This window comes from Capricornis sumatraensis, chromosome 8 (assembly GCF_032405125.1).
Source record: "Capricornis sumatraensis isolate serow.1 chromosome 8, serow.2, whole genome shotgun sequence".
Classification (NCBI taxonomy): Eukaryota; Metazoa; Chordata; class Mammalia; order Artiodactyla; family Bovidae; genus Capricornis; species Capricornis sumatraensis.
This window is the reverse complement of record NC_091076.1, coordinates 49,579,123-49,590,128: the sequence shown is the minus strand read 5'-3', so window position 1 is coordinate 49,590,128 and position 11,006 is coordinate 49,579,123. Positions and strand designations below refer to the sequence as shown.

Sequence of the window (11,006 nt, the reverse complement as noted above, 5' to 3'; positions counted from 1 at the left end):
ATCTCATCAGGTTGTTGAAAGGATTACATGAGAAAACATGAAACAGTTGTGGGAAGAAGTGTTTTAGCAACTTTTTCTATTGTTTTTTACTGTTTTGTGTGTGTGCGGGGGGGTGGGGGTGGGTTCTGCCCACCTGCAGTAACCCTGTGGTTCTCTGAGACCAGGGGAGGTGTCAAGGATCTTGGTGATCTGTGTATCCCTACCCCACTGCACAGTGCCCTAGTACACATCAGGGATTCACTAAATGTTGGCTGAAATCTATTGCTTATGAATATACATATTTCAAGTGCCCAGGAGCTATGCTGTAGATATAAAACTCCAAACTGCATCTTATGTGGTGGATTCATGTCAATGTATGGCAAAACCAATGCAGTATTGTAAAGTAAAATAAAGTAAAAATAAAAATTAAAATAAAATAAAATAAAAAGGATGCACACCCCAGCTTGCCATTCCTCAAACACCTGTCTGCATTCCCATGACAAGTCCTTTATTATTGGTCTCTTAGTTGCAGGGTCTGTTGAATTGCTAACCATGCCCATGTCCATGTTAAGTTAGTTTCTGTTTTGACTTGGCCTTATTTAAGACACTATGTAGTGGCTACTTGGCCTATATTAACCAGTATTTAGTCCTCATGGCCTCCAGTGGCCACTTCTCTTATTCAGATAAACAGGAGAACTCATTGTTAGATGATGATCTTATCTGTAAAAATCATAGGCAAAACCAAATCACTGGAATTACATAGGGTTATTAAGCTCCACCCATCTATATTCATGTTGAATGATGCCAAGATTTTACCTCATAACCTGTGATTATGCTGCTAAAATGTTTCAGGTCAATGAAATAATACTTATTCAGAGCAGTCTGCACTTTACTTAATGGAGAAAGAACTTTTAAGATGTATATTATACTAAATTGAATTAGACCACTTTTATCATTACTATTTAATGAAGCATTTATAAAATGATCAATAAATTAGATAAGAAATAAAAAGTATAACCTATGAATGAAATAATTACTTTCTAAAGCAAATGATGAATGTGGCTCATCAAATTAAGTTTAAGATATAAAGAATAATAAAAGAATACTACAGTTATTTACCAAGAATTGGCCAGCCTAGGAGAAATGGACAAATTTCTGGAAACAAGCAATCAATTAAGACTGAATCAGGAAGAAATAGACAATCTGAACAGAGCAATCAGTTTGCTATACACCAGAAGCTATCACAAGATAGTAAATCAATTATACTTCAATTTTAAAAAGAAAGAAAGAAAAAAGTGGGTACAGAGGAAATACATCTCAACACAATAGCAACCATTTATGACAAACTTACAACTAAAAACTTTTTATTCTATAGTGAAAACTTGAAATCCTTTACTCAAATCAGGAGGAAGAAAGGATGCCCACGCTCACCATTTCTATTTAACATAGTATTGGATATCCTAGTCACAGCAATCAGATAAGAAAGAGAAATAAAAGACATCCAAATTAGAAGGGAAAACAGTAAAGTTGTCACTATTTGCAGATGACATGATTCTATACATAGAAATCCATATCAGCAACCTCAGATATGCAGATGATACCACTCTAATGGCAAAAAGTGAAGAGGAACTAAAGAGCCTTTTAATGAGGGTGAAAGAGGAGAGTGAAAAAGCTGGCTTAAAATTCAACATCCAAAAGACTATGATCATGGCATTCAGGCTCATCACTTCATTCAGGCTCATCACAAATAGAAGGGGAATAAGTGAAAGCAGTGACAGGTTTTATTTTCCTGAGCTCCAAAATCACTGCAGATGGTGACTACAGCCATGAAATTAAAAGATGCTTGCTCCTTGGAAGGAAAGCTATGACATATAGGAAGTATATTAAAAAGCAGAGACATCACTTGATGACAAAGTTTCATAGAGTCAAAGCTATAGTTTTTTCAGTAGTCATGTACGGATGTGAGAGTTGTACCATAAAGAGACTGAGCACCAAAGAACTGATGCTTTCAAACCGTGGAGCTGGAAAAAACTTTTGAGACTCCCTTGGACTGCAAAGAGATCAAAACCAGTCAATCCTAAAGGAAATCAACCCTGAATATTCATTGCAAGTAGTGATGCTGAAGCTGAAGCTTCATTACTCTGGCTACCTGATGTGAAGAACCGACTCATTGGAAAAGACCTTGATGCTGGGAAAGATTGAAGGCAAATGGAGAAGGGAGCAGCAGAGGATGAGAAGTTTAGATAGCATCACTGACTAATGGACACGAATTTGAGCAAACTCTGGGAGATAGTGAAGGACAGAGAAGCCTGGTGTGCTGCAGTCCATGGGGCACAAAGAGTCAGGCACGACTTAGTGACTGAACAACAACAACAAAATCTCCACCCAAAAGCCAATAGAACTAATAGATGTATTCTGCAAACAAGATTAATATTTGTTGCCTTTTCTGTACACTAATAGTGAAGGTGAAAACCTATACTCTGAAAACTATAAAAACTTTGATGAAGAAATTTGAAAATGATGCAGAAAACTGGGAAGATATACTATGTTCTTGGATTGGAATAATAAATATTGTTAAAATGGCCATATTACCCAGAAAAATCTACAGATTTAATGTAACCTGTATCAAAATGCTCATGACACTTTCACAGAACTAGAAAAATTAATCCTAAAATTTACATGCAACCACAAAAGACCCAGAATAGCCAAAGCAACCTTTAGAAAAAAGTAAAGCTAGAGATATTATCCTCCTTGAATTCAGACTATACCACAAAGTAACAGTAATCAAAACAGCATAGTACTGGCACAAAAACAGACACATAGATCAATAGAACAGAATAGAGAGCCAAGAAATAAACCCACACATTTATGGTTAATTAATCTCCAGCTTAGGAGGCAAGAATATACAATGGAGAAAAGACACAATCTCTTCAATAACTGGTTCTGGGAAAACTAGGTAGCTACATGTAAAAGAATGAGATCAGAACACTCTCTAATAGCACACACAAAAATAAACTCAAAATGGATTAAACACCTAAATGTAAGACCTGAAACCAAAAACTCCTAGAAGAGAACATAAGCTAAACATTCTTTGACATAAATCATAAGGGATCTTTTTTACTCTGTCTCTAAGGAAAAAGAAATGAAAGCAAAAATAAATGAGACCTAATTAAACTGAAAAATTTTTGTACAGCAAAGGAAACCATTGACAAAATGAAATAGAACCAACTGAATAAAGCAAAATATTTGTAAATTGTATGATTAATAAGTGGTTAATATCCAAAGTAACTAAACAGCTCATGCAACTCAACATAAAAAAAAAAAGATTAAACAATGGGCAGAAGACCTGGATAGACAATTTTCCAAAGATAATATACAGATAGCTGACAGGTATATGAAAAGATGTTCAACATTGCTAGTCATCAGAGAAATGCATATCCAAACCACAGAGATACCACCTCACACCGCTTAATATGGCTATCATAAAAAAGTCTACAGATCACGTATGTTGGAGAGGATGTAAAAAAATGAGAACCCTCATACATTAGTGATGGAAATGTAAATTGGTGCAGACCCTATGGAAAACAGTATGGAAGTTCCTTTAAAAACTAAAAATAGAACTACCCTATGATCCATCAATCCACTCCTGTGTATATAAATACAGAAAAAAATGAAAATACTCATTGGAAAAAAAAATACTTCCACCCCAATGTTCATAGCAGCATTATTTACAATTTCCAAGATGTGAAAGCAACCTAAGTGTTCATCAACAAATTAATGAATAAAGAAGATGTGGCATATAAACACAACAGGATACTACTCAGTCATAGCCAAGAATGAAATTCTGCTAATTGTGACAGCATGGATGGACTTGGAAGGTATTATGTTTAGTGAAATGTTAGAGAAAGATATATACTGTATAATACCACTTATATGTGTAATCTAAAAAAATGAAACTAACTATAAATATAACAAAAAGAAACATCCTCCCAGGTACAAAGAAAAAACTAGTGGTTACTGGTATGTAGGGGGCAAGTTAGGGGTAGGGGATTAAGAGATACAAGCTACTACGTATAAAATAAGTTACAAGGATATATTGTACAGCAACAGGGAATATAGCCAATATTTTATAATAAGTACAAGTGGAATATACCCATTTGAAATTGTGAATCACTCTATTGTACACCTGAAACCCACATGCTATTGTAAATCAACTATACCTTAATTTTTTCAAGTGTTAATTAATACATGTTAAAAAATAGTGTTGAATCAAGCATAATGATATGTTTCTGGTAACATATTATCAATTGGTTCAACCCTTTTGGAATAAAATAGAAACGTTTAGCAGAGCCATTTTTAAAAAATTATACTCTTTGAGGCAGTAACCTCTGTTTTTTATAGTCTAAGGAAATAATCTATATGATTAATGGAAAACAACAGAATCCACCTTGGCTAGTTCAAGCAGGAAGGCAATTTCTTAAAAGACTTTGGGAAGCTTACAGGCTCTCTGGGATGCAAGGTGAAGAAGAGCCTTGGGAGCTATGCATCTAGGGATAAGGGCCAACCACATCATGGGGCACCAGGAGGTACTCCAGAAGCACCACCACTTTGCCTGGACAGACATGAGTCTATAGACAGCTCAGGTCCTGGACATCCAGCACCAAGCTATTGCCTCCAAGTTGCCCAAAGCCTTTCCCCACAAGCTTGTCAGTGGGTAGACCCTACACTTCCCCCTCATGCTGCTCCTTTCCAAAGTGGAGTCTCTTATAGATGTATATATGGAAGGGCCCAGGTCCTTCATGTAGCAGGGATACTGGGAGAGTGAGCTTTACCATCCACTTTGGGGAGGTGTTTCTCAGTATGTGCAAAACTCTTCAAATATGGGGTGAGGTAGGCATGATCAAAAGATGCTGGTCAGTACATATAAGAAAAAAGTCCAAGGCAGTCCAAAAGGAGAGAGCATTATGTACAGTTATGGTCAACATAGCAGAACTTGTCATAACCAAAAAATTTTGTAATTAAGTAAAGGGAGGATTTTTATAATATAATACTTTGATAGAATATTGTTTAATCATAAAGATTATAAACCTACAGATTCACAGAGACAGAAATTACAATGGTTTTATTAGGGGCTGAAGGAAGGAGATTACATGAAGCTAGTGTTTCACAGATTAGAATTTCAGTTTGGGATGATGAAATGTTCTGGAAATTAATAGATAACAGTGATGGAAGCACAATGATGTGAGTGTATTTACCACTGAATTGTACATTTTTAAATGTTTAAACAGTAAGTTTTGTGTTATATAGACACTTCACCACAAGTCTGTAAAAAAGTGTTATAAAGAATAATGAAAATATTTCTGATATAAAGGATGACAGAAACTTGTATCCACATGATTACTGTTGTTCAGTAGCTCAGTAGTGTCCAACTTATTGTGATCCCATGGACTGCAGCACACCAGGCTTCCCTGTGCTTCATTATCTCCCAGAACTTGCTCAAACTATCTGTCAAGTGGGTGATGCCATCCAACCATTTCATCCTCCATCATCCCATTCTCCTCCCGTCTTCAGTCTTTCCCAGCATCAGGGACTATTCCACTGAGTCAGCTTTTCGCATCAGGTGGCCAAAGCCTTCAGCTTCAGCATCAGTCTTTCTAATGAATATTCAGGATTGATGTCCTTTAGGATTGACTGGTTGGATCTCCTTGCAGTCCAAGGGACTCTCCCCTCCAACATCACAGTTCAAAAGCATCAATTCTTTGTTGCTCAGCTTTCTTTATAGTCCTGCTCCCACATCCATATATGACTGCTGGAAAAACCATAGCTTTGACTAGACAGACCTTTATTGGTAAAGTAATGTCTCTGCTTTTTAATATGCTGTCTAGGTTGGTCATAGATTTTCTCCCAAGGAGCAACCTAGCATCTTTTAATTTTGTGGCTGCATTCACAATCTGCAGTGATTTTGGAACCCAGAAAAATAAAGTTTGTCACTGTTTCCATTGTTTTCCCATCTATTTGCCATGAAGTGGTGGGACCAGATGCCATGATCTTCATTTTTTGAATGTTGAGTTTTAAGCCAAATTTTCACTCTCCTCTTTCACTTTCATCAAGAGGCTCTTTAGTTCCTCTTCACTTTCTGCCATAAGGGTGGTGTCATCGGCATATCTGCAGTTCCTGTTATTTCTCCCAGCAATCTTGATTCCAGTTTGTGCTTCATCCAGCCCAGCATATCTCATGATGCATATAAGTTAAATAAGCAGGGTGACAATACACAGCTTTGATGCACTCCTTTCTCAATTTGGAGCCAGTCCATTGTTTCATCCCCAGTGCTAGCTGTTGCTTCTTGACTTGCATACAGGGTTCATAGGAGGTAGGTAAGCTGGTCTGGCATTTCCATCTCTTTAAGAATTTTCCACAGTTTATTGTGATCCACACAGTCAAAAGATTTAGCGTAGTCAATGAAACAGAAGTAGATGTCTTTCTGGAATTCTCTTGATTTTTTTATGATCCAACAGATGTTCTCAAATTGATCTCTGGTTCCTCTGCCTTTTCTAAATCCAACTTGAACATTTGGAAGTTCTCGGTTCATGTACTGTTGAAGCCTCGCTTGGAGAATTTTGAGCATTATCTTGCTAGCATGTAAAATGAGTGAAATGGTGTGGTAGTTTGAGCATTCTTTGGCATTGCCTTTCTTTGGGATTGAAATTATTTAAGAATGCAAAATGTATACAGGTGAAAAGGAGTACATGGATCAAGGATAATTAAAATTATAATACTTTAAGACTATGGGATTATACAGGAATATTTTCTTTCTTTTGCTTGTAATTTTAATAATGTTGGTATAGCATTTTTGGTGTCATTAGACAGTGATTGTCTACTCTATCCCTTTCTCAAATCTTGAGTTTGAATTTTTAAAAGAAGCATAGAAAAAACAAAAAGTGCACAGAAATATCTCCTACCATGAGGGTTCAGGAACAAATCAGCCTGGAAATGTTTGAAAAGGAACAGAAAAAAAAAATTCTCACCTGGATGCAACCCCTAGTTTATTCTCACTACTGAACCCTGCTTAATAGAATGACACTATCTAAAATGCTTATTTAAATGTTTACTTTTTGCTTAATAGAATGGACTAAAAATACATCTTTTCAATGCTTCTGTTGTCAGCAGCAATATCAGTTAATACACTGGAAGCCTCCAGTGGTCATGGTATTTGCCACCCTAGGTCCTTCCTTGGTCAGTATTGCATAGTAGGATGTGATGTAGCTGTAATACCTTAGAGTTCCATGAAGGGAATAAACACTAGGTGACCATTTAGTGTTCACCACGTGCCAGTTTCTGAGCTGGGTGAGTAGGTGATTGTTTTAACTGAATTGTCCAAACAAAGCTGTGAGATAGTATCATGATTTTTATTTTAAAGATGAGAGATTTGCGGTTCAATGGATTCAGAAAATTCCTAATGATTTCTAATTTTGCAAAGTAAGAAAGAACTAGGTAAGGTACTTGAAAGTTCTCCATTTTCATACCCTAGAAATGTTGGATAAATTTATGACTGAAAAGATAAAACCTTAAATGTATACATGCCTGCCAGTGCAGGAGGTGCAAGAGACACAGGTTGGATGCCTGGGTCAGGAAGATCCCATGGAGTAGGAAATGGCAACCTGCTACATTATTCTTGCCTAGAGAATCCCATGGACAGAATAGCTTGGTTGGCTACAGTCCAGAGGGTCACAAAGAGTCAGACACAGTTGCATTCATTTCATATGCTAGCAAGGTAATGCTCAAAATTCTCCAAGCTAAGCTTCAACAGTACATGAACCAAGATGTTCAAGCTGGATTTCGTCAGTCAGGTCGCAAATACACACATACATAGATGAACGCACAAGAAGAAAGATACATAGAGACAAGAGAAAAGCACAGAGTAGTTAGAATACTGAGACTCTGGAGCTTCCAAGGAAGATGATAGAACTCAGTAACTTAAGGGCTTAGGTATTGCCACCTTGTAAGATCTGGAGATAAGTTTTTACTTCTGCAAAGACTAGGAAATTGGACCTAAGACCCACACACACAGCCAGGATCGGCTATAAGCAGGATGTTCAGTTAAAAAAAAAAGGTGACCTAGAAAAAAAATCCATCCACCAGTACTTAATAACAAGGAACATCACTACTTTTTGCTTAGACTCTAAATGAGGAAAAATATTAAAATAAAATACTTTCAATTGAGATGGAAGACCTGAAGCTTTGTTTCATGGGGCTTTGGTTTTGCTTTTCTCTTGGCTATTTCATTTTTGGTTATTCTCATGGTCCCAGAACCTCTGGACCAAGAGATTCTTATAGCAGTTTATACCACCAGTGATACAATTTTCACCAAGCCAGTGATACCCCAGAATTAAATGGAACATCTCTCTAGGAGGAGACTTTCACAATCCAGGCCATAAGCTATGCTCATCAATCAAATGATGACCTCACAATCAAAATGTTTAAAAAAAACACGTAAGGAAAAACTATGCATGAGTTAACAGACACAGTAAATAGCAGGATTAGAGCCCTAAAGACTTGAGATAGTATAACATAACACTAAAAGTTATGGCATAAGCATAATTAAATTAATCAGTGAAGGAATAAACCCTAAGAAAAGAGTCACTATGTCACTATGAAAAACAATGAGGGACTTCCCTGGTGGACCAGTGGCTAAAGCTCCCAGCTCCCAATGCAGGGAGCCCAGGTTCAATCCCTAGCTAGGGAGTTAGATTCCACATGCCACAGTTGAGAGTTTGCATGCTGCAGTTAGAGACCCCATGTGCCACAGCTAAGACCCAGTGCAGCCAAATAAATAAATAAATAATTTTAATGGAAAAAATAAAGGAAAATAATGAGTAGTTTAAAAAATAGAATTTCTAGAAATAAAATTATAGCTCTCATAATTACACCTAACAAATGAGTAAAATAAGTTATTAGATACATGAAGAGGCAATAAAGCACCCAAATGACAAAATTTTTAAAATTAACTGTATATTATGCAGCCATTAAAAATGAAGCATATCCTTATATGCAGAATCTAAAAAGAAATTATGCAAATGAACTTGTTTACAGAACAGAAACAGACTCACAGAGAATGAACTTATGGTTGCCAGGGGGGAAGGGTGTAGGGAAGTGATAATCAAAGAGTTTGGGATGGAAAGGTACACACTGCTGTATTTAAAATGGATAACCAACAATGTCCTACAATATAGCACAGGGAACTCTGCACAATGTTATGTGGCAGCCTGGATGGGAGAGAAATTTGGAGAACAAATACATGTATATGTATGGCTGAGTCCCTTTGATGTCCACCTGTACTTCGATACAAATAAAGAGTTTTAAAAAAGAAAAAAAAATTAACTGGAGGGCCTTCTTGGGGAAGGGGGAAAGGTGGTCATCACTGCCAAGGGTCCAGGCAATGACAGGGCTAGGAAAACACAACCAGGCCTATGTGAAGATCCATGGACAATTCCAGATGTTTTGTGAATGAGAATTGTCTTGCCTCCAGTTTGGGGCTATTTGATTATCAGAGAATATTTTCATATTGCATTACGAGTTTTTGCTTTAGCTGGCCTACTCGATTTCTTGAATTAATTTTTTGTTCAAAATCTGGACAATCAGAAATCAACTCTTGGATGTGTCCTTGGTTAACCTGCTGAAACAATACCTATCAGTACCTTCTATATTAGTTTGACCTATACAGATATTATTCTGGTCTGACTTATTTACATGATAATTTTAAAGATGTAATGTTGATTGCTATGACTTTGATGTCAAATATTGAACTCTTCCAACATTGAGAATGCTTGCTAACTATTTCAATCCTTGCTGTGCCACTACTAAATTAAAACCAGTTCTCATTAGCAAGGTAGACACAGAAGTCCATCTCACCTTGGTGGCAGCTTTTTTGGCAGCTGAGTTTTCAGTTATAGTTGATCCTTTAACACATGGACATGAGAGTCATGGAAATGAGAGCCACTGACCTTGGAGTTAAAAACCCGGAAATAAAAAAATGATGTGCTAACAGTTTGACAGTTCCTCAAAAAGTTAAGCATAGAAACCTATGATCTGGCAATTCCATGTCTAGGTATATACTCATAAGAATTTAAAAAATGAAAGAAAGTGAAGTCACTCAGTCATGTCCCCATGAACTGTAGCCTGCCAGGCTCCTCTGTCCATGGGATTTTCCAGGCAAGTATACTGGAGTGGGTTGCCATTTCCTTCTCCAGGGGATCTTCCTGACCCAGGGATCAAACCCTGGTCTTCTGCATTGTAGGCAGATGCTTTACCCTCTGAGCCACCAGGAAAAGTGGGAACTCAAATACTTACACACCAATGTTTATAGCAGAATTATTTGCAATAGCCAAAAGATGGAACAACAGATGAATGGATACTCAAAACATGGTATTCACATGCGATGGAATATGATTTAGATTTTAAAAGGAATGAAGTCGTTGTATATGCTACAACATGGGTGAACTTGAAAGATATTACACTAAGTGAAATAAGCCACACACAAAAAAACAAATATTGTATGACTCATCTTACATAAAGTACCTAGAATAGGCAAACTCATATAGACAGGAAGTAATACTACTGTAGATGTACTGTAGTAACAGCTAGTAAATGTTCCTAGAGAATGTAGGGAGTGGGGAGTGAGGATTTGTTTTTTAAGAGGTACAGTTTCTATTTGGGATGGTGTAAAATTTCTGGAAATGCATAGTGGTGGCGGTGGCATATTGTGAATGTACTTAACACCACTGAATTGTACACATGAAAATGGCTAAATGAGTAAAATTTTGTGTATTTTATAACAATAAAAGAGTATTATTTTATAACAAGAAAATTTAAATGCAGGACCACAAAATTACATTTGAAATTCACATAAGTTATAAAAAATTTTTAGCATAAGTCCCATCCAATATTTGGGATAAACTTATACTAAAAAAAATTAATGTGTTGTTTTCCTAACATTCAAATGTAATGGGGTATCCTGTATTTTATGTGGC

At 36.6% G+C, this 11,006-nt stretch overlaps 1 pseudogene; it reads left to right on the top strand.

The window, feature by feature from the left end:
• Positions 1-7,799: 7,799 nt before the first annotated feature.
• On the top strand, positions 7,800-9,979 carry LOC138083545 (cardiolipin synthase (CMP-forming) pseudogene; annotated as a pseudogene).
• Positions 9,980-11,006: the final 1,027 nt, after the last annotated feature.